Here is a 25863-nt window from a genome sequence, read left to right as displayed (position 1 = left end):
TTTTTTACTCACCATGTCCTCCACCCTACTCCACCCCCATATGAGCCCCAAGAGACTCTGGGCTAGGAGAAGAATCTGAATTACACATATAACACTGGAATCAGAAAAACCATGCCCTTTTGATGATTCAACCTTTGCTTCTGGCCCAAGCTCTTCCTCCAGGTTCTTCATTTAGGATGGATTTTCTCTCTAAGAAGACTCTTGGTCTTTGCTCTAAATACATGAACCCCTTCCCAGCACACATTAATAGAGCCAGTGCTGTGAAGAGGCAATTCTTGGAGGCTGTTAGTGTAGTATTTATGGCTTTTTTCACTTTCCAACCCATTTATAAACTTTGAATTCACATTTGACCTTTTCTAACCACTTACCACATCTCCTGATTGCCTGGTTATTTATAATTTGAATTGTTTAAATCTGAAAACCTTAGATATTCTTCAAAACTCAGTTGACATTTTGGTCTTCTAGAGTCACCCAGGGAGTTTTCTCAGAAGCTGTAAGGTCTGCATGGAGATATAACTGCTGCCCCTCTGGAGGCAGACCATACCACATATTCAGAATCAGAGATCAGGAGGGCATTACTCTTGGGATCACATACTAGCCCCAGCCTGGCCCAACAAACCCTATTATTAAATTACTATTTTTATACTTTTTGGAGAGAAATAATTCTATCTATGACAGAATAGATAGGATTAGTACTTAGTACAATGAGCCAAAGATTAAATAATTCTCAGGTTGGCCGCTTAATGGGTATGGGATTTCCTTTTGGAATGATGAAATTTTTAGAACTGGATAGAAGTGATGGTTGCACAGCATTGTGAGTGTACAAAATGTACACAATGTCATTGAATTGTATACTTTAAAATTGTTAATTTTATGTAATGTGAATTTTACTTCAGTTAAAAAATTAACAGTAATTCTCAGGAAACATAGAATTTTTCGCATAATAGTCTAGGAATTTCAGTTGGTCATCACTGCAGTCATAAAATTTTTGGACATGTGGCCATCTGTCCTCCTTCCCCTAACCCCGTATCATTTGAAGCCAGCTGGATTTAATCTACTACTTAAAGATTCCATTTTAAAAAACAACTTCTAGCAGCAAATTGTTGGCACAGAGGAGTAGCTAGAGGACAACGAAATAACTCCTAATTTCTGAATATATCCTTTATATTCAGATATTTTTCTTTATAAGGATATTTTTCTACACAACTTCATTAATTAAAATACTTTTTTGCTGTTACATCTCAGAATATATGAGGTGGGTTTTGGTTTCATGAAGTTTTTGTCATGTTAAATTAATAATAAATGTATTTTAGATGAATTTCATGAGTTATGGTATTGTCAGTACAAAAATGAAATCATGTATTCAGTCAACAAATACTTTTTGAGTATCTTTTATGTGTCAGTCAGGTTATTAGGTGCTAAGAATACCGAGATGAATAAGGTATCTCCTACTAAAAAATTTGTGGTCTAATAATCACATCATCCATCCTCCTCTGCAGCCTCCTTATCCCCCCTTAGTCACAATTCCCTTGTGGTCTCCAAAGATTCTGACTTTTACACAAGCCTTTACTCTCTGCCCAGACACTTGGACTTACTGGCCTGGTTTGGGGCTGATTGCCTTGATTTGGTCCACAGTGTCCCCACTCAAGGCAACTTTCAGCATCTCAATCCTGCCCTGAACCTTGGCCACATAGAGGTGGCAGTCTTGCAATGGTCCTGAAGAACCTAGGCTAAGACTTGTACTAATATTCCTATTTGTTAGATGCATGTATTTTTTTTTAATGTTTATTTAGTTTTTGAGAGACAGAGAGAGACACAGCATGAACAGGGGAGGGGCAGAGAGAGAGGGAGACACAGAATCTGAAGTAGGCTCCAGGCTTCACACTGTCAGCACAGAGCCCTACATGGGGCTCAAACCCACAAACTGCGAGATCATGACTTGAGCCAAAGTCAGACGCTCAACCAACAGAGCCACCCAGGCACCCCTAGATGCATTTACGTTTTAAAAGGTTAGTGTTATTGCTCATGGGGCACCTGGGTGGCTCTGTTGGTTGAGCATCCAACTTTGGCTCCTGTCATGATCTCATGGTTTGTGGGTTTGAGCCCCATGTCAGGCTCTGCACTGACAGCATGGAGCCTGCTTAGGATTCTCTCTCTCCTTCTCTCTCTGCCCCTCCACTGCTGTTCTCTCTCTCTCTCTCTCTCTCTCTCTCTCGAAATAAACTTTAAAAATATTTTTTTAAAGAATTATCTAGTCCATGACCTAAGTCAGTGCATAGAAAATCTTTCTCCAAGGGAGATTCGCAAAGAAGAAGTAGGATATTTGCTCTTAAGTTCTTTTCCTAGGTAATGAGTATGCAGACAAATTCTATTTTCTCTATTGCATATGTGTCTTGGGTTTCACTAATGGACATTAGTAAATTTTTGGACTATTTTTAAAATGTCAGTTACTTAAAATAAATTGAAAACATTTGTTAAAGCCAGTATTAGAAGGTTGCCTTTTCAAACAACGTATCAGAATTTCAGAGGCTTTGCCTGTGAGATGGTGTTGGCAAGAACAATTTCATGAAATCAGAAAAAAAAGATTTAAACATTATGTTGGCATGGACACACATAGTTGGAAACTTGATAAGATCAACTTTGGTTGTTTTTATTTTAGTCACTTATCTCTTGAATATTTTCTCCTCCTGCTTCATTTTCCCAATTGTAGCAGAAACTCCCAGATGTGCATCTAAGTACTGTTCCACCCACTTCTTCCACTATATAAAAAGATACATGTCTGGCCAGCTATACAACATGTTCTTGCTCCTTCTGCTATTAGATACAGTCATGTGATTAAGTTCCTTGAGTGAAATTTGAGTAGTCTTGGCCTGTAAAAACCTACCCCCCCCCCCACACACACACATGCTTCTCCAGGATGGTATCCTGCCTCCAAGATGACTTCCAGTGATTTCTGACTCCAGGTATTTATGTCCCTGTGTAATCTCCTCCTTCACCGAATATAGCTGACCTATATAACTAATAGGTTATTGCAGAATAACAAAATGTGATTTCCAAGTCTAGGTCATAAAAGATACAGTAATTTTCATCTTGCCCTCTTTTTTTTAAAAGTAATCTCTGTGCCCAATATGGGGTTCAAACTCATGTCCCTGAGATCAAGAGTCGCAGCACCACCCACTGAGCCAGACAGGCAATCCTCATCTTGCCCTCTTGGACCACTTTCTCTGAATGAAGCTAGCCAGTATGTCATGAGGACATTTAAACAACCCTATGGAGAGGTCTATGTAGCAAGAAACTGAGGCCACCTGGCCACAACCAGCTTTAACTGAACCACATTAGAGAAAAATACTTCAGCCCTAGTTGAGCCTTCTTATGACTGTAGCTACAACAGACATCTGACTGCAAACTGTGGCTCAAAGACAGTGAACTAGAACTATTTGGCTAAGCCACTTCCAAATTTGTGACCCACAGAAACTATGAGATCATAAATATTAAATTGTAGTTTTAAAAGGTGCTAAGTTTGTTTTGCAGCAATAGATAACTGATGCATCACGTCAGCTGAATGGCAAAGCTCACAAGCTTGGAAACCACATGTTGAAGAGTTCAGAGCTATAATCAGCTCAGGTTCCTGAATCAGCATGTAGAGGACAGTCTTCTTCTCTAGTTTCTCCACTCCCCACAATAACCTTGACTGTAGAGACAGAAATAAACTTATTTAGAGCAATTAAATTTGGGGGTCTAAATTTTACAGTACTTCAGCATGTCCTAACTAACACATCAACTTTATGTTCTATTTCTTTCTTTAAGTGTTTTGTATATATGAGGATATTATTCTGCTGAGCAAGGATTATTCTTGGAATAGTTCTTTAAACACTATCAAAAACATTTCATTGGTTAAAAATCATATGATTAAATATTGAAAGTTCTTTTCTCACCTGCAAATCCTATTTTATTTGCCTAGCCTTGGAATAGTTACAGTTAATACTATGATAACCCTGCCCAGTTCCCCTTTACATGCTTGAAGCACCCCCAGTTCCTTTGAGTGTGACTAGTAACGGCTTACACGTAAGGCCAACGGGAGCCAACTCAGGAAATTATGCCCTCTCTATAGATGATCCACAACCTATGGCCAAATAAAATGATGTCATAAAAGTCCAGCCCTGTTGCCACAAGGAATGATAGGTTTATGGTGTCGTTTATATCCAGAACTCTCCCCTTTGTAGATTGGGCTAAGGCTGGACTTTATGTAATACCAGATCCTTACTTGGCAGCTCTTTTGCTTCCCTATCATATTCTTCTCTCTCCCTTACAAATTTTTCTCCAAAGAGTGCCTTCTCAATAAGACACATGCACCCAAATCTGTATCTCAAATTCTGCTTTTAGAGAATCTAATATAAGACTACCTATTTTCATGAAACTAGACAGGAAAGGTGAGATCTTCTCAGTTATTTATAAGACTGATATATTTGATTCATGAGAAAAGAAGATGTATTCTTAGTCCAAAACTTTGAAAAATGCTTTTAAAAAGAAAAACAATAGAGAAAATTAAGAAAGCCAAAAGCTGATAATCTGAAGATATCAACAAAATTGAAAAGTTCTAAGATGAAGAAAAAATACAACATAAATCACCAATATCAGAATAAAAGAGAGATTATTATTACAAATCCTACAGACATTAAAAGGATAGTAAGATAATATTATGAAAAATGTATACCAAAACTCTGAAAACTTAGATAAAATGGGTAAATTTCTTGAAAAATACAATTTACCAAAGTCAACAACAGATTAAACAGAAGATGCTAATAGTCCTATACCTATTAAAGAAATTGAATATATTGTCAAAAACTTCCAAAAACAGAAAAAACTCTCAACACAGATGGTTTCATTGGAGAATTCTACCAAACAATTATGGAAGAAAAAAACCCTAATCTTATAAAAGCTCTTTCTTACAGAAAATAAAGAAGAGGCAAGACTTTCCTACTTTATAAAATCATCATAATCCTAATCCTAAAACCTGGCAAAGATATTACAAGAAAAGAAAATTATCTACCAATATCACACATGAATACAGACCTAAAAAATCCCTGAAGGGGCGTCTGGGTGGCTCAGTTGGTTAAGCATCCAACTTCAGCTCAGGTCACGATCTCACGGTTCACAAGTTCAAGCTCCATGTCGGGCTCTGTGCTGACAGCTCAGAGCCTAGAGACTGCTTCAGATTCTCTATCTCCCTCTCTTTCTTCACCCACTCACACTGTCTCTCTTTCCCTGTCTCAAAAATAAATAAACATTAAAAAAAAATTTTTTTAAACCTTGAAAATGTATTAATTGAACCCAACAATACCTAATAGGACTAATATACCATGACCAAGAAAGGTAGAGCCTGAGAATGCAAGGTTGGTTTAACACTCAAAAATCAATCGGTATAACCACATTAATGGAGAAAAAACACCCTTAGATCATCTTCTCAAATACAGAAAATGCATTTTGTCAAAATTTATCACCCATTTATAAAAACACTTGTAGTAAACTAGGAATAGGAAGGATCTTTCTCAATTTCATAAAAGGCAGCTATAAAAACTTACAGCTAATATCACACAACAGTCATACATTGAATGATGTCCCCCTATAATTGGGACAAGGAGTAGAAGCCCACTTTCTCAACTTCTATTCAACATTGTAATAAAGGTGCCAGCTACTCCAATAAGGCAAGAAAAATAAAAATAATAAAGAAGAAAGAAATAACAAGAATTATACCTTTCATCTATTCTGTATCCTAGCAAACTAGTGTTTATAAACATGTTGTTTAGCAACATAATAATAATAGCAAAGGTAAGATACCAGAGAGATTATAGGATTGGAATACATTAAACATTTAACATAGTCAATTCATGTAATATGGCAAGCTAGGCACCTGGTTTGTCTTTCTTTAAGAAAACAAAAAAAATTCTAGATTATATATTTTAAAATATCAATGTACTATATGAAAGTAAGGAATTCTCAGATCAGGGACTAAAAGAGGCAAGAAACCCAGAGAAGTAAGTGTAGCATTTTAGCCATTTTTCTTTCTCAAGGCATTGCCTAAATTGCATGAATTTGAACTTATCATGGACTCACAGAACCCACAAAGAAGGGGACGGAGACCAGGGCCCTCCAAAGGTAGTAGTTTAATAGGAGCTCCTTCCTAATCAATAAAGCTAAGACATCAAAGTTCTAAACACTCGGTATCAGCATGTTTATACCCCTTTCCTGTCCTTGGGATCTACAAAGAAAATAGTTTTCACTCTCAGCATTGAGCAGAGAAGAAAAAAATGTTACCCAGGAGTTGTAATCACAAGACAGTTCTTGCACAGGTTTGTAGCACAAATTCATAGGAACCGTGTGCTACCAAAACCTTAAGCTAAGAATTTAAATTACAGTATTCTAGATTTGTAGTGCCATCATATGACTGGTCAGCATCATATGTAAATTCAGTCCGGCACATCCCACCACAGTCTCAGACTTCGAAGAGTTCCAAGAAGTAAAACCCCAAGTAAAATGAACAGCTCATGGGAGAAAAAAAAAAAAAAAAAACTGAGAAAACACACAAGTAAAAAAGATACCATGAGTGATATACAGCAGAAACAAATATTGCCAAGAATATGTTCACATATATTTCAGACACAAACTATAAAATTAAAATGTTTACAATGCTTAAAGAAGTAAAAGATAAACTTCACAGTGTGTTCCGGAATAAAACATTACCAAAACATATCCAGCAATGGGTAGAAAAGATAATATATTATGACCAAGTGAGGTTTATCCTAATACCAGTAAATTAGTTAATATAATTCACCACATTTAACAGGTTAAAGGAGAAAATTTATATGATCATCTCAATGATTGCAGAAAAGGTGTTTGATAAAATCTGACATTCATTTATAATAAAAACTCCTAGCTAACTAGAAACAGAAGAGGCTTTTTCAGCCCAATTTAAAAATAAGTAAAACTTAAGAAAACATTACATTTAATGGTTAGTTATTAAAATATTTTCTCTAAGATTGGGAACAAGATAAGAATGCCCACTTCTATTTAACATCATACTGCCCACTTCTATTTAGCATTGTACTAGTCATTGAAGAAAAAAAAAAGAACAAAGTATAAGAAGAATAAGGATTGGAAAGAGGGAGAATATTATCATTGTTCTCAAATGATGTTGTAGGTAAAAAATTCAAAATAAGCCACCAATAAAGTTTTTCCAGCTTTACTGACATATAACTGGTAACCAAAAACTTTTTAATGAATGTGGATTTAACAAAAGTTTCCAGATACCAACTCGATATACAAAAATTATCACATTTCTATATAGCAGCACCATGTACTAAATGTATCTCTCTGTATATATATATACATATATATATATATATATATATATATATATATATATACACATATATACCACATCTATATTTTTAAAACCATGAATATCTAGGAATTAACCTAACATCAAAACTTTTAAGAAAAAACAGACTAAAAGATTCTATATTGTAAAGATATCTGTTGTCCCCAATTTGATCTATAGAATCAATGCAATCTCAATAAAATCTCCAATAGATTTTTTAAAAGTGGAACTTCATAGTCATATTCTAAAATTTATATGGAGACACAAAGGACCTGAAATATCCAAGTAACTCTTGAAGAAGATGAATAAGTTTAGGGGACTTGCCCTACAGACTTCAAGACATAAAGCATTTGTTCTTATACTATATTAAGATAGTATAGTATTGGTGCTGCATAGAGAAATAAGTCAATGGAACAGAATTAAAGCTCAGAAATAAACACTGACATATATAGATAATAATATATGACAGAAGAGTATTGCAGATAGTGGGAAAGGATGGATTTTTCAATAAATAATACTGGATAAAGATATTCCTATGGGAAAATATTACATTGGCTCTCTATCCCACACAATAATCAAAATAAATTTCTGGGAGAAATAAAGACCAAAAAGTCAGAGGTAAAGTTAAAGGCATTGAAAGATAATATAGGAAAATATCTTCGTGGCAACAGAATACAGAAGTATCTCTTTTTTTTTTTAATTTTTTATGTTTATTTTTTTTTGAGAGAGAGACACACAAGTGCGAGCAGGGGAGGGGCAGAGAGAGAGGGAGACCCAGAATCCGAAGCAGGCTCCAGGCTCTGAGCTGTCAGCACAGAGCCTGACATGGGGCTTGAACCCACAAGCCATGAGATATGACCTGAGCCGAAGTCGGACGCCCAACCAACTGAGCTACCCAGGCGCCCCCAGAAGTATTTCTTACACAAAGAACAAAAAATTGAACAGAGAGAGAAATGTAAACTACATCAAAATTGAGAAGTTCTAATCATCAAAATACATCTTAAACAGAATGCAAAGACAAGCTATAAACTAGAAGATATTTAAGATCTGTTATTTCGCATGTATAAGAGCTGCTACAAATCAGTAAGAAAACAACAAAATATTCAGCATCTAAATGGGCAAGAAAGGCCAAATATTTCACAAAAGAAACCAGAATGCCCCATAAACTCATGAAAACATGTCCAACCTAATCAATTGTCAAGAAAATGCAAATGCAATGAGACACCATTTTTTGCCCATCAGACTGACAAAATTTAAAAATAGATAGTGCCATATGTTGATGAGCATTTGTATTAATGGGAACTCAGCTGTGCTAGTAAGAGTATTAATGAATGTAAAAACTGAAAAATAGTTTGGTGCTACCTCATAAAGAAGCACCAGGCTTCTTATAAAAGGCACCAGGCTGGAGTCTCAGGAAAGAATTACAGTTAAAGTCCAAAGTCAGTCTATTGGCAAACCAGAAAGAGCCAATGTTTCAAATAAAGTGGAAAGACAGTCTGCTGACAGAATTCCCCTTGTTCAGGGGAGGTCAGCCTTTTGCTTTATTCAGCCTTTGCTTTATTTATTTGCTTTATTGAATCAGATCTGGAGGCCACTCTATTTTACTCAGAGTCCACCAATTTAAATTTAAATCTCATCCAAAAATACCCACACAGAAACATCCAAATTTCTAGGCACCATGGTTCAGCCAAGTTAAAAATAACCATCACAGCCCCAAACTAGAAAAGAAAAAAATCTAAGTGTCTCATCAGCAGTAGACTGGATAAATAAATTGTGGCTTATACATATAATAAGTACTAAATTACTACCGTGGTAAGCACAATTCTAAATTGCTCCCCCTCCACCATGGTCTCTACCCCTGCTGTTATGCCCTGTATAATCTCTCCTTGAATGCAGGTAGTACCTATGACTTGTTTCTAACAAACAGAATATGAGAAAAGTCACAGGGCGTTACTCTCTTTATTAGGTTATGTTATAGGCAAAGGTAATGGGATATCACCCCCATGGTTTTGTGTGTGTGTGTGTGTGTGTGTATATGTGTCTCCATATTTACATATGCATATTTATGTACACACACACACACACACACACACACACACACGTCTATGTATATATATTTAAGCAGACTCTTGTCTCCTGCTGGCCTCAAAGAAGCTAGCTACCATGATTTTTAAAGCTTCAAGACAGTGAATTCCGCCAATAATCCAAATGAGCTTGGAAGCAGATCCTTCCCCCTGTTAAGCCTCCAGAGGAGAATGCAGCCTGGCTGGCAACTTGACAACAGCCTAGTGAGACCCTAAGCAGAGGACCTAGTTAAGTCACACCTGGACTGTTGACCCTGTGGAACCTATGAGATAATAAATGTGTGGTGTTTTAGGCCACTAAAAGTTGTTAATTTGGTAATTTGTAATTTGATAATTTGTTAACAGCATATAAAAATTTGCAGCTATACAGAAATGAAAATCAACTACAGCTATATGTATCAATATAGATGAATCTTCTAAGGTTGAACAAAAGAAGTCATAAAAATACAGATGGTAGGTTCCGTTTGCATTATGTATGAAAGCAGATAAAACCCAACCAACATGTAATTTAGGGAAGCATACATAAAGAATAAAGTTATAAAGAAAAGCAAAGGAAGAAAATCACAAAAGATAGGAGGATAGATTACTTCTGCAATAGAGCACAGGATGCACCCAGAGCTCTAAGATGTTAGCAACATTGTATTTCATAACCAGAACTCAAATATTAAAAATAATTTAATTTATAGAATATACAAAATACAGTCCTATATTTATGGTTAGCCCCCACCCCAACCCTCCAGCTCAATTCCCCTCCTTATGGTGGAGTGATTTGAGGTCAGACAAACCTAAATTCAATTCTTAATTCTGTTCCTTCCTTACTATATGATCTTGATTTAGAGCTATATGATCAATATCTAGTCTCCAGACTTTCCAGATGAAAGGGCTGTAATAAAATAACAGTTGAAAAAACATTACCTTGTTTAATGAAAAAAAAAATACAAAATCAACAATTTTGAGTTCTAACATACACATAAATACTATGGTTATATTTTTTAATTAAAAAATGATAGGGGTGCCTGGGTCGGTTAAACTTCCAACTTTGGCTCAGGTCATGATCTCACAGTTCACAAGTTCGAGCCCAGCGTTGGGCTCTGTGCTGACAGCTCAGAGCCTGGAACCTGCTTTGGATTCTGTGTCTCCCTCTTTCTCTGCCCCTCCCCTGCTCACGCTCTGTGTGTGTGTGTGTGTGTGTGTGTGTGTGTGTGTGTGTGTGTGTCTTTCTCTCTCAAAAGTAAACATTTAAAAAAAATTATAGTAATCAACCAACTTCGCAGAGAGAGTGGTACTTATATGCTGGTAGCATTGCAAATTGACAGTCTTTTGGGAGAGTAGGTTTAACCATATGTGAAATGTGAAATGATATATTAAAGTATTGTCATTCTTCATATTACAAAACTGTAATCATCAAGACAGTATGGTACTGGTACAAAAACAGACACTCAGATCAATGGAACAGAACAGAGAACCCAGAAATGGACACACAAACATATGGCCAACTAATCTTTGACAAAGCAGGAAAGAATATCCAACGGAATAAAGATAGTCTCTTCAGCAAGTGGTGCTGGGAAAAATGAACAGCGACATGCAGAAAAATGAACCTGGACCACTTTCTTACACCACACACAAAAATAAACTCAAAATGGATGAAAGACCTAAATGTAAGACAGGAAGCCATCAAAATCCTCAAGGAGAAAGCAGGCAAAAACCTCTTTGATCTTATGCAGCAACTTCTTACTCAATACGTCTTTGGAGGCAAGGGAAACAAAAGCAAAAATGAACTATTGGGACCTCATTCTGCACAGCGAAGGAAACAATCAGCAAAACTGTAAGACAACTGACAGAATGGGAGAAGATATTTGCAAATGACATATCAGATAAAGGGTTAGCATCCAAAATCTATAAAGAACTTATCAAACTCAACACCCAAAAAACAAATAATCAAGTGAAGAAATGGGCAAAAGACATGAATGGACACTTCTCCAAAGAAGACATCCAGATGGCCAGCCAACCGCCACGTGAAAAAATACTCTACATCCCTCATCATCAGGGAAATACAAATCAAAACCACAATGAGATACCATCTCATACCTGTCAGAATGGCTAACATTAACAACTCAGGCAACAACAGATATTGGTGGGGATGTGGAGAGACAGGATCTCTTTCGCACTGCTGGTGGGAATGCAAACTGGTGCAGCCATTCTGGAAAACAGTATGGAGGTTCCTCAAAAAATTATAAATAGAACTACCCTATGACCCAGCAGTTATACTACTAGGTATTTATCCAAGCGATACAGGTATGCTGTTTTGAAGGGGCACATGCACTCCAATGTTTATAGCAGCACTAACAACAACAGCCAAAGTATGAAAAGAACTTTATATATACCACATTTTCTTGATATATATATATATATATATATATATATATATATATATATATATGGAATATTGATATATATATATGGAGTATTACTCAGTAATCAAAAAGAATGAGATCTTGCCATTTGCAACTACATGGATGGAACTGGAGGGTATGATGCTAAGTGAAATGAGTCAGTCAGAGAAGGACAACTATCATATGACTTCACTCATATGAGGAATTTAAGATATAAAACAGATGAACATAAGGGAAAGGAAGCAAAAGTAATAAAAAAATGTGGAGGAGGAGAAAACATAAAAGGTTGTTAAATATAGAGAACAAACAGGGTTGCTGGAGGGGTTGTGAGGGGGGGATTGGCTAAATGGGTAAGGGGCATTAAGGAATCTATTCCTGAAATCATTGTTGCACCATATGCTAACTAACTTGGATGTAAATTAAACAATAAATAAATTTTAAAAAATAGGTCAGAAAAAAATAAAGTATTGTCATTCTTTGACTCAGGATTTCTACTTTGGGGAATTTAAGGTTATTTAAGAAAATAAAAAGTCAGAATCAAAGCCAATGTGTGCAATAATGTTTAAACTTTTGTTGTTTGTTTATTTATTTATTTTGAAGCAGCAAGAGAGAGAGAGAGAGTGAGCATATGTGAGCGCAAGCCGGGGAAGGGCAGAGAGAATGGGAGAGAATCACTAGCAGACTCTGTGCTGTCAGCACAGAGCCTGATGTGGGGCCGGATCCCATGAACTGTGAGATCGTGACCTGAGTCAAAACCAAGTGTCAGACGCTTAACCTACAGAGCCACCCACATGCCCCATATGCAATAATTTTTAAGGCAGAAATATTTATGAAAACAAAACTTGAGACAATTAACGTTTTTTTTTTTTTTGTAAATTACCAAAGTAGAGTACATGGGCAATAAAAATAATGTGATAAATATATGCCTTGTATTGGTATATGGATATATTAAATAACATCAAATGAACAATGAGAACTAAACATGCATTCATATGCTATCTGTATGATTAAAAATATCTGCAGAAGCATTGAAAACATCAGAGATAGTTAAAACAATTTAAATAATTGTGTTAGGTTTATGAGAATGTTCAATGAAGTGACTATGATTTTTAAAATAAGCGGGTATATTTAACTGGAGGCATATATTTAATGATGGAATTTCAGGCAGTATTATAGACAGATGGTGAAACTATTTGTGCAGGATGTGGGGGTGGTTTGAGGATAGGGGGACCTAAAATCTCACCACATGGAAAGTTTCTATAATCAGAGGGTTTTCTCTGGGTTGTTTAGGCTGTGGAGCCAAAAGGGGAGAATCATGCAGAAGATTTCTCAAGGGAGAAAAAAAACTGGAAGAACCATACTTAGAAAAATGTGATTGTAAATTAATTTCTCTTTAGGACGCAGGCTGCTTTGTTTTAGTTTCTTTGTTGTTGTTGTTGTTTCTCTAAAGCAATTACAACTTAATGATTTACTTCAATATATGAGAGACTTCAGGGTGGGTCTGAATCCTGTGTGCCTCGGTCTGACTAATTTGTTTCAACATGGAAAGAAGTCTGAATAGTGTAACAATTAATGAATATAATCATTCATAGAATGGTGTCCAATTGCTTTGATGGCAGCAATTCTAAGGTGGTTTAGTTCTGAGTCTTAGTAATTTTAGTAAATTGAGTATTTTAGTAAATTAAAACCAAAAAAAAAAAAAAAGAATGAAGAACCATTCCCAACCACAGGCCAGCATAAAAGGAAGCCCAGGAGCAGGAGGAGAGGTTCCACATGGCTACTGAGCTTTCAGATTAGAGCACAAATTAGAAATGATGAAGAAGTCTATTTAATCTTAATCAATAGAGTATAGGTGTTCTGCCTAGAGACAAAGTGAATGCACATAAAAGCGTTATGTGTCCAAGAGCACGATGACTTCAGCATATCACATCTCTATCTCCATTTCTCCAGGTACAGAATAAAACCCTCTATATAGAATAAAACCCACCATCCCTGCCAGTCATCCATCTGGAACATATTGTGACTATAGATTAGAGAAATCAATGATTTTTTTCAGAGCATGATATACAGTTGTCCCTGCTATCAACTGGCTTATTACACTTTAATCAAGACTACCTCTGTTTTTTTGCATTAAGTTATCTGATTTCTACCCAAGGATTTTTTTAGAGAGATATTTAAATCACAAAGAGTGATAAGCAGTGAATGAATTTTAAGTTAATTTTCCATGATAGTAAAATTGTAAGAAATATAGGAAGGTTACATAGACTGTTTTTACCTTTAAGCAGCTCATGATTGAAGGAAGGAAGGAAGGAAGGAAGGAAGGAAGGAAGGAAGGAAGGAAGGAAGGAAGGAAGAAAGAAAGAAAGAAAGAAAGAAAGAAAGAAAGAAAGAAAGAAAGAAAGAAAGAAAGAAAGAGAGAGAGAGAGAAAGGAAGGAAGGAAGAAAGGAAGAAAGGAAGAAAAAGCTTTTGGTATCACAAGGGCTACGATGTAATCTCCCTAATAAGATCACTTGATAACAAGTTGCTCAACTGTGTACATGACCTTTCAAATAGAGCTCCCTCTTAATTCTGTGAACTGTCATGCAAGTATTCATAACTTGGGATTACATTTCATATACATTATTTGAGAAGTCTACACAATACTAACAAAACGATTTTCTTAAAATCCTATTCTCTCGTTTCCAGGTATATCATGATATATTAAGGAAAAAAGCACCTATGATATCAACAAATTGCTTTAGAATCTAAAGTTTAGATAATGTCACAAACTATTCAAAGAAATTAGTAAGTCTTTCCCACAGCTGTTCTTCCACTTCCCCTGGCAGCATCAGGTGGCAAGGACAGGCAGTAACCAAATCCATTTAGCGTTAGGCGTGACTCTGAAAGAACTTTGAGGACCTTACTGAAGTAGTTGGGTCTGATGTTCTGAGAAATGATGAAATAGGGGAGCCATGTAACGGGCTGCACATACCATCTCCCACCAAGCTTCATTTAGCATATAGCTTGAAATTTTGTTGGATAACAACTTGCAGGCAGGGAGAACAATTGAGGAGAAAAAGTACTGGAGTTGGACAGATGGAGATGCAAATTCTAGGCCCTCTCAATATCGACCCCTCTTAGCCTGGCTACTCCTCTGTAACAGGAAAACTACAAACAACATCAATTCCATAGGGTCATTTGAATATTAAAATAATGTAAACAAACTACTTAGCATAAAAATAAAAGCTCAAGAAGTGTTAGTTCTCTTCCCCCATTCACCTGGGTCACCTTGGCCTTTCTTATTAAATTTTCAGTTTATTTTCTTTTTCTTTTTTTTTTTTTTTATTATATGAAATTTATTGTCAAATTGGTTTCCATACAACACCCAGTGCTCATCCCAAAAGGTGCCCTCCTCAATACCGATCACCTACCCTCTCCTCCCTCCCACCCCCCATCAACCCTCAGTTTGTTCTCAGTTTTTAACAGTCTCTTATGCTTTGGCTCTCTCCCACTCTAACCTCTTTTTTTCTTTTTTCCTCCCCCTCCCCCATGGGTTCCTGCCAAGCTTCTCAGGATCCACATAAGAGTGAAACCATATGGTATCTGTCTTTCTCTGTATGGCTTATTTCACTTAGCATCACACTCTCCAGTTCCATCCATGTTGCTACAAAAGGCCATATTTCATTTTTTCTCATTGCCACATAGTATTCCATTGTGTATATAAACCACAATTTCTTTATCCATTCATCAGTTGATGGACATTTAGGCTCTTTCCATAATTTGGCTATTGTTGAGAGTGCTGCTATGAACATTGGGGTACAAGTGCCCCTATGCATCAGTACTCCTGTATCCCTTGGATAAATTCCTAGCAGTGCTATTGCTGGGTCATAGGGTAGGTCTATTTTTAATTTTCTGAGGAAACTCCACACTGTTTTCCAGAGCGGCTGCACCAATTTGCATTCCCACCAACAGTGCAAGAGGGTTCCCGTTTCTCCACATCCTCTCCAGCATCTATAGTCTCCTGATTTGTTCATTTTGGCCACTCTGACTGGCGTGAGGTGATACCTGAGTGTGGTTTTGATTTCTATTTCCCTGATAAGGAGCGACGCTGAACATCTTTTCATGTGCCTGTTGGCCATCTGGATGTCTTCTTTAGAGAAGTGTCTATTCATGTTTTCTGCCCATTTCTTCACTGGGTTATTTGTTTTTCGGGTGTGGAGTTTGGTGAGCTCTTTATAGATTTTGGATACTAGCCCTTTGTCCGATATGTCATTTGCAAATATCTTTTCCCATTCCGTTGGTTGCCTTTTAGTTTTGTTGGTTGTTTCCTTTATTGTGCAGAAGCTTTTTATCTTCATAAGGTCCCAGTAATTCACTTTTGCTTTTAATTCCCTTGCCTTTGGGGATGTGTCGAGTAAGAGATTGCTACGGCTGAGGTCAGAGAGGTCTTTTCCTGCTTTCTCCTCTAAGGTTTTGATGGTTTCCTGTCTCACATTCAGGTCCTTTATCCATTTTGAGTTTATTTTTGTGAATGGTGTCAGAAAGTGGTCTAGTTTCAACCTTCTGCATGTTGCTGTCCAGTTCTCCCAGCACCATTTGTTAAAGAGGCTGTCTTTTTTCCATTGGATGTTCTTTCCTGCTTTGTCAAAGATTAGTTGGCCATACGTTTGTGGGTCTAGTTCTGGGGTTTCTATTCTATTCCATTGGTCTATGTGTCTGTTTTTGTGCCAATACCATGCTGTCTTGATGATGACAGCTTTGTAGTAGAGGCTAAAGTCTGGGATTGTGATGCCTCCTGCTTTGGTCTTCTTCTTCAAAATTCCTTTGGCTATTCGGGGCCTTTTGTGGTTCCATATGAATTTTAGGATTGCTTGTTCTAGTTTCGAGAAGAATGCTGGTGCAATTTTGATTGGGATTGCATTGAATGTGTAGATAGCTTTGGGTAGTATTGACATTTTGACAATATTTATTCTTCCAATCCATGAGCACGGCATGTTTTTCCATTTCTTTATATCTTCTTCAATTTCCTTCATAAGCTTTCTATAGTTTTCAGCATACAGATCTTTTACATCTTTGGTTAGATTTATTCCTAGGTATTTTATGCTTCTTGGTGCAATTGTGAATGGGATCAGTTTCTTTATTTGTCTTTCTGTTGCTTCATTGTTAGTGTATAAGAATGCAACTGATTTCTGTACATTGATTTTGTATCCTGCAACTTTGCTGAATTCATGTATCAGTTCTAGCAGACTTTTGGTGGAGTCTATCGGATTTTCCATGTATAGTATCATGTCATCTGCAAAAAGCGAAAGCTTGATTTCATCTTTGCCAATTTTGATGCCTTTGATTTCCTTTTGTTGTCTGATTGCTGATGCTAGAACTTCCAGCACTATGTTAAACAACAGCGGTGAGAGTGGGCATCCCTGTCGTGTTCCTGATCTCAGGGAAAAAGCTCTCAGTTTTTCCCCGTTGAGGATGATGTTAGCTGTGGGCTTTTCATAAATGGCTTTTATGATCTTTAAGTATGTTCCTTCTATCCCGACCTTCTCAAGGGTTTTTATTAAGAAAGGGTGCTGGATTTTGTCAAAGGCCTTTTCTGCATCGATTGACAGGATCATATGGTTCTTCTCTTTTTTTTTGTTAATGTGATGTATCACGTTGATTGATTTGCGAATGTTGAACCAGCCCTGCATCCCAGGAATGAATCCCACTTGATCATGGTGAATAATTCTTTTTATATGCCGTTGAATTCGATTTGCTAGTATCTTATTGAGAATTTTTGCATCCATATTCATCAGGGATATTGGCCGGTAGTTCTCTTTTTTTACTGGGTCTCTGTCTGGTTTAGGAATCAAAGTAATACTGGCTTCATAGAATGAGTCTGGAAGTTTTCCTTCCCTTTCTATTTCTTGGAATAGCTTGAGAAGGATAGGTATTATCTCTGCTTTAAACGTCTGGTAGAACTCCCCTGGGAAGCCATCTGGTCCTGGACTCTTATTTGTTGGGAGATTTTTGATAACCGATTCAATTTCTTCGCTGGTTATGGGTCTGTTCAAGCTTTCTATTTCCTCCTGATTGAGTTTTGGAAGAGTGTGGGTGTTCAGGAATTTGTCCATTTCTTCCAGGTTGTCCAATTTGTTGGCATATACTTTTTCATAGTATTCCCTGATAATTGTTTGTATCTCTGAGGGATTGGTTGTAATCATTCCATTTTCATTCATGATTTTATCTATTTGGGTCATCTCCCTTTTCTTTTTGAGAAGCCTGGCTAGAGGTTTGTCAATTTTGTTTATTTTTTCAAAAAACCAACTCTTGGTTTCGTTGATCTGCTCTACAGTTTTTTTAGACTCTATATTGTTTATTTCTGCTCTGATCTTTATTATTTCTCTTCTTCTGCTGGGTTTGGGGTGTCTTTGCTGCTCTGCTTCTATTTCCTTTAGGTGTGCTGTTAGATTTTGTATTTGGGATTTTTCTTGTTTCTTGAGATAGGCCTGGATTGCAATGTATTTTCCTCTCAGGACTGCCTTCGCTGCGTCCCAAAGCATTTGGATTGTTGTATTTTCATTTTCGTTTGTTTCTATATATTTTTTAATTTCTTCTCTAATTGCCTGGTTGACCCACTCATTCGTTAGTAGGGTGTTCTTTAACCTCCATGCTTTTGGAGGTTTTCCAGACTTTTTTCTGTGGTTGATTTCAAGCTTCATAGCATTGTGGTCTGAAAGTATGCATGGTATAATTTCGATTCTGGTAAACTTATGAAGGGCTGTTTTGTGACCCAGTATATGATCTATCTTGGAGAATGTTCCATGTGCACTCGAGAAGAAAGTATATTCTGTTGCTTTGGGATGCAGAGTTCTAAATATATCTGTCAAGTCCATCTGATCCAATGTCTCATTCAGGGCCCTTGTTTCTTTACTGACCATGTGTCTAGATGATCTATCCATTTCTGTAAGTGGGGTGTTAAAGTCCCCTGCAATTACCACATTCTTATCAATAAGGTTGCTTATGTTTATGAGTAGTTGTTTTATATATTTGGGGGCTCCGGTATTCGGCGCATAGACATTTAGAATTGTTAGCTCTTCCTGATGGATAGACCCTGTAACTATTATATAATGTCCTTCTTCATCTCTTGTTACAGCCTTTAATTTAAAGTCTAGTTTGTCTGATATAAGTATGGCTACTCCAGCTTTCTTTTGGCTTCCAGTAGCATGATAAATAGTTCTCCATCCCCTCACTCTCAATCTAAAGGTGTCCTCAGGTCTAAAATGAGTCTCTTGTAGACAGCAAATAGATGGGTCTTGTTTTTTTATCCATTCTGATACCCTATGTCTTTTGGTTGGCGCATTTAATCCATTTACATTCAGTGTTATTATGGAAAGATACGGGTTTAGAGTCATTGTGATGTCTGTATGTTTTATGCTTGTAGTGTTGTCTCTGGTACTTTGTCTCACAGGGTCCCCCTTAGGATCTCTTGTAGGGCTGGTTTAGTGGTGACAAATTCCTTCAGTTTTTGTTTGTTTGGGAAGACCTTTATCTCTCCTTCTATTCTAAATGACAGACTTGCTGGATAAAGGATTCTCGGCTGCATATTTTTTCTGTCTAGCACACTGAAAATCTCGTGCCAATTCTTTCTGGCCTGCCAAGTTTCAAAAGAGAGATCAGTCACGAGTCTTATAGGTCTCCCTTTATATGTGAGGGCACGTTTACCCCTTGCTGCTTTCAGAATTTTCTCTTTATCCTTGTATTTTGTGAGTTTCACTATGATATGTCGTGCAGAAGATCGATTCAAGTTACGTCTGAAGGGAGTTCTCTGTGCCTCTTGGATTTCAATGCCCTTTTCCTTCCCCAGTTCAGGGAAGTTCTCAGCTATTATTTCTTCAAGTACCCCTTCAGCACCTTTCCCTCTCTCTTCCTCCTCTGGGATACCAATTATGCGTATATTATTTCTTTTTAGTGTATCACTTAGTTCTCTAATTTTCCCCTCATACTCCTGGATTTTTTTATCTCTCTTTTTCTCAGCTTCCTCTTTTTCCATAACTTTATCTTCTAGTTCACCTATTCTCTCCTCTGCCTCTTCAATCCGAGCTGTGGTGGTTTCCATTTTGTTTTGCATTTCATTTAAAGCGTTTTTCAGCTCCTCGTGACTGTTCCTTAGTCCCTTGATCTCTGTAGCAAGAGATTCTCTGCTGTCCTCTATACTGTTTTCAAGCCCAGCGATTAATTTTATGACTATTATTCTAAATTCACTTTCTGTTATATTATTTAAATCCTTTTTGATCAGCTCATTAGCTGTTGTTATTTCCTGGAGATTCTTCTGAGGGGAATTCTTCCGCTTGGTCATTTTGGATATTCCCTGGCGTGGTGAGGACCTGCAGGGCACTTCCCCTGTGCTGTGGTGTATAACTGGAGTTGGTGGGCGGAGTCGCAGTCAGACCTGATGTCTGCCCCTGGCCCACCGCTGGGGCCACAGTCAGACTGGTGTGTGCCTTCTCTTCCCCTCTCCTAGGGGCGGGATTCACTGTGGGGTGGTGTGGCCCGTCTGGGCTACTTGCACACTGCCAGGCTTGTGATGCTGGGGATCTGGCGTATTAGCTGGGGTGGGTAGGCAAGGTGCACAGGGGCAGGAGGGGCAGGCTTAGCTCGCTTCTCCTTAGGTGATCCACTTCAGGCGGGGCCCTGTGGCAGCGGGAGCGAGTCAGATCCGCTGCCGGAGGTTTGGCTCCTCCGCAGAAGCACAGAGTTGGGTGTTTGCGCGGAGTGAGCAAGTTCCCTGGCAGGAACTGGTTCTCTTTGGGATTTTGGCTGGGGGATGGTCGGGGGAGATGGCGCTGGCGAGCGCCTTTGTTCCCTGCCAAACTGAGCTCTGTCGTCCGGGGGCTCAGCAGCTCTCCCTCCCTTTGTCCTCCAGCCTTCCCGCTTTCTGAGCAGAGCTGTTAACTTATGACCTCCCAGACGCTAAGTCGCGCTTGCTGTCGGAACACAGTCCGTCAGGCCCCTCCGCTTTTGCAGGCCAGACTCGGGGGCTCTGCTTGGCCGGCGAGCCGCCCCTCCACCCCGGCTCCCTCCCGCCAGTCCGTGGAGCACGCACCGCCTTGCCGCCCTTCCTACCCTCTTCCGTGGGCCTCTCGTCTCAGCTTGGCTCCGGCGACTCCGCTCTGCTAATCCTCTGGTGGTTTTCTGGGTTATTTAGGCAGGTGTAGGTGGAATCTAAGTGATCAGCAGGACGCGCGGTGAGCCCAGCGTCCTCCTACGCCGCCATCTTCCCTCCTCTCTCCATTTTCAGTTTATTTTCAATTACAGAATTCTTAGATTCTTTAGAATCTAGTCAATGAGATGCAATTGATAACATTGTGTTCTGTGTTGTTAATGCAAGTACTGAGCATAGTTTCCCTGGTGCCACTTGGTAATTATCCAGACATTCTACAAGATCAAGGTCTGTGGCATTGTGCAGAGCATACAATAAACAATCCATCAGCATTTTTGTGTCACTTTGTATGGGTCTTCTTTGTTAGTTACCACTGCTCTGGAATTTTGTGTTGATAATCTAAAGATAATCTCATTAGCATTTTGTGGATAAAAGCTTCATCACAATAAGAGTCTGCATAAAATAAACTGAACAAAACTAGACTTTTAGTGCAAACTACTAAAGTTTCTTTATTGAGAGGATTTGGATCAGGCAGGTCACCATAAGCTCTGATGTGACAGTACCATAATGGTCCTTTGGACCTATTCCATAATGGAGTAGGAAGGCCAGATCTGTTTAACCAAATACTGGGTGCTCCCTGGAATGCTCAGTGGGCATTATGTGCAAGTTACATGGCACTTTAATGGAGGACCACTAAAATGACAAACTGGAATAAAGACATTGAAATAGCAACTTTCATCCCTCTTTTTCTCCCTCCCTTCCTTCCATCCTTTCCTGCCTTCTTTGCTATTCTTTCCCTTTTTTATTTATTTCCATTTTATCTTTATACAGGCTGCTGACAAAAACACACATTACCCATATGTTACACACATGTTACTACAAGATGAACTATTAGAGACTGGGGAGACTAATACTGCTGCACATGCAATCAAGACATTCCTCTAGGTGTAGCCAAGAGTTAGAGATCAGGACTCAGACAAGCCCAAGCACTCATTAATACAATCTCTAAAATATGCCTGAAATGTGATGAAAATTCTATCTATAGTTATTCTACCTTAGTTAGCTTGCTTTTCTTTTGTTAAAATGAACTCTTATAATTTTTTATTAATCACCAGATGATGTATGATCCAATTATAATACATCATTTATCTTTCTGTTTATCTAAACTTTCATCTGTATAGAGGCATAGAGAGATGTCTGGAATAATATTCACTTAAGGTTAACAATGGTTATTTTCTGAATGGTAAGAAGTATTTTTTTTAAGTTTTTTTTTAATTTACTTTGAGAGAGAGAGATAGAGAGCAAGTTGGGGAGGGGCAGAGAGAGAAGAAAAGACAGAATCCCAAGTAGGCTCTGCACTGTCTGTGCAGAGCCCGAAGCGGGGCTCCAACTCACAAACCGTGAGATCATGACCTGAACTTAAACCAAGTGTTGGATGCTCAACTGACCCAGCCACCCAGGCACCCCAAAAATATTTTTTGCTTTATTTTTTATGCTTTTCTTAATTGCTTGAATTTTTTAAATGAGTATGTATCTTTTTTAAAAAATATTGAAGTTGTTATTCTTTAATAAAATCATACAAAATAATGATTTTCCACTTATCTAGCTCTTGTTAAAAGTGACAAATATGAAATGAGAAGTTATAATGGTAAGCCCTTAAATATTATGAGAAAAATTGTGTAAATATTATAATTACCCAGGTGAACCAACAAAATTTAAGATGCAATGTATCAGTGGGTTAAGTGACAGATTCTTGATTTCTGTTTGGGTCGTGATCTCCTGGTTGTGAAATTTAGTCCTGCATTGAGCTCTGAGCTGAGTATGGAGCCTGCTTAAGATTCTTTCTCTCCCTCTTTCTTGCCCCCAACCTACTTGCTCATGCACGCTTTCTCAAAATAAATAAGTAAATACACTTAAAGGGCACCTGGGTGGCTCAGTCAGTTAAATGACTGACTTCAGCTTAGGTCATGATCTCACAGTTCACCAGTTCAGGCCCCACACTGAGGTCTGTGCTGACAGCTCAGTCTGGAGTCAGCTTGGGGTTCTGTGTCTCCCTCACTCTCTTCCCCTCCCCCGCTCATGCTCACACGTACACTCTCTCTCTCTCTCTCTCTTAAAAATAAACATTAAAAAAAGTTAGCACTAAACTTTAAAAAAAAGATGCAATGTATCAAAGCCAGAAATCACCCAAATTAGGCAAACAAAATAAATAAACAGTACAGTGAAATACAAATAAACCTTGATTCTGCTAAGGCCATTTCCAGTGTAATTGAAAAATTAAATAAAAAATTTGCTATCAAAGATTCTGGAAAGAAAACCAGCCTGTGGGCATGGTGGGGAGAAACAGAGGGTCCCACAGGACTGAGACCTTTTCTCTAGTCCTTGATGGCATCCCAAAAGGTGTCCCTATTAAGTGTTTTCTCTCAGTGGTTGTTTGTTTATTGTTCTTTTTAAATTTACTTACTTTGAGAGAGAGGGGGAGAGAGAGAGAGAGAGAGAGAGAGAGAGAGAGAAGGTGCACCCTCTGGGGAGGGGCAGAGAGAGGGAGAGAGAATCCCAAATAGGCTCCATGGTGTCATCACAGAGGCTGAAGTAGGCCTCGATCCCATGAACCTCAAGATCATGACCTGAGCCAAAATCAAGAGTCAGGTGCTTTAACCAACTGAGCTATCCAGATGCCCCTTTGTCTCAGTCTCTCTGAAGGATCAGCTTATAGCAAAGTAAGAGGGGTTGCATAATATGAGAAACCTGTTACTGATCATTAGAGTTGACCTTTGGCCAGAAAATGCCAACTTCCTTCCCTGTGGAAAGACAGCATCCAGAAATCTCTGACTTCTTAGATTGAGATCTTGAACTTCTAGAAATTGGGTTCGAAGAAAAGCATCACCTGCTGGAAAGGTTACTACAAACAGCTGCCAGTCACCAAATGAGGAGTACTGTGGGTTACACATTTATATTACGGCTGCAAACATAGAGAATAACCAGATCTTCCCATAAAGAATATACTTTGTGGCTTAAAAACAAACAGTAGATAATACACGACAAGAGGGAAATCCACTTAGATAGCAAATTCACTAACTTAAGGTATCTATTTACAAATTGGTTCTGAACCACAATCATTCATTAAAGAAAGATTTATTCCTCAATTCCCTGAAAGTGATAGAAGCTGTACAGTGAACTCAAGATGTATGCAAATCAAATGAAAACACCAATGACTTAAATCCAGGCAAGCCTATTGTTCTTTTAAATGACAAGTGAAATTCAGAGTGTTGGTGAGAATGTGGAGAAATTTGAACTTTCATATGTCTCTAGTGGAACTATGAATTGTAAAAACACTTGAGTAATCTGTTTGGCAGTATCTTTTAAAGCTAAATATGCACATGCCCTATGACCCAGCCATTCTACTCCTAGGTATATATTTAACAAAAATGCACAGATATGTGCAGCAAAAGACATATATGAGAATGTTTGTAGCAGCACTTTTTTGTAATAGCCTCAAAATGTAAATGACCCAAATGCTGATCAATGGTAAAATGGGTAAATTATAGTATTGTATAATGGAATACTGTACAGCAATGAGAATAAACAAATTACAACTGTATACAACGATGTGCATAAATCTCATGAACATAATGTGGATCAGCCAGACACATGCAGGCCATTGGATAAATTATAAAAACAGGCAAAATGAAACTATGATGTCTGAAATTAGGAAAGTAGTTACCCTCAGGGTTAAAATTATGAAAAGGAGCATGAAAGAGTTTCTGGGAGCTGGTAATGCTTTATTTATTGCCCTAGGTGCTGGTTAGATACATGAGTTCAGTTTGTGAAAACTCATTGAACTGCACACTTATAATGTATGTACCTTTCTGTTTATCTGTTATACTTCAGTAAGTTAAAAAAGTAAAACGTATATGTTTATTCTTTATGACTTGTTTAAATTGCCCTCACTTATTACTATGCCAGACTAATGACTATGGTCATTATTTGCTATTCAGACAACATTTGGTTTTTAACAAAGGTACAGGTTAAAAATATAAATACATATATGCTTGAAAAATAGCCATTTATATCTAAAAGTGACATGATAAAACAAATAGACAAAACTAAATCGCTTTGTCATTGGTCATAAGCATTTTCCACTTCTGGATTGAGCCGATCTCAAGCAAATCTATATGCATGGGGGAGGAGGTGGTGGTAATCTCAAGAACAATCAACTGTCAATAGTAGCCATCATAGTAATAATAATAATAATTAATAGTAATAATAATAGACCCTGAGTAAAAACAAAACAAAACCAAAAACATTTACTGAACATTTTGTTGTGAGATTGTAGATACACCAAGTATTATAAATGAAACAATGTGGGTAATACAATCATGTCTGTGAGTCGGGCTGTAAAGAGGTTTTCATCGGAAATATTAAGATTCACAGAGCTTTCAAACCCAAGGGCCAGGCAGGTAATGCAAATGAGTAAAGCAGGCCAGATGAAATACAGTGGTATTTGGTGGTGAGGTCTGGAAAAACTATAGAAAGGCAACCCCTAACCGAGAACCAGAGTAGGTTCAGACCAGACACATCAGGAACTAGTATTGGGCCCCACCCCAGATCTACTGAGTCAGAAACTGTGGGGGTGGAGCCCAGTAATCTGAGTTTTAACAAGCTTGATTCTGATCCATGTTCCTGTATGAGAACCACCAATCTAGATGTATTCTCTTTCTCTCTCTCTCTCTCTCTTTTTTTTTTTTAAATATGTGGGCTTAAAAAAAAAATCTTCTGGCCAGATTTGACCATAGGCTACCAATTTATAGCTCCTGATGAGAATCAAATGAATTTGTATAACTCTATCAGTTCTGTATTTACCTTTTCTAAGATAAAGACAGATG

General features: G+C 37.8%; 1 long non-coding RNA gene across 4 annotated transcripts in view; it reads left to right on the top strand.

The window, feature by feature from the left end:
• LOC123580857 overlaps positions 1-25863 on the top strand; it is a 176030-nt gene that overhangs the window by 83094 nt on the left and 67073 nt on the right. The window lies entirely within an intron of this gene.

This window comes from Leopardus geoffroyi, chromosome A3 (genome assembly GCF_018350155.1).
Source record: "Leopardus geoffroyi isolate Oge1 chromosome A3, O.geoffroyi_Oge1_pat1.0, whole genome shotgun sequence".
Lineage (NCBI taxonomy): Eukaryota > Metazoa > Chordata > Mammalia > Carnivora > Felidae > Leopardus > Leopardus geoffroyi.
This window is presented reverse-complemented; position numbering and strand designations above follow the sequence as displayed.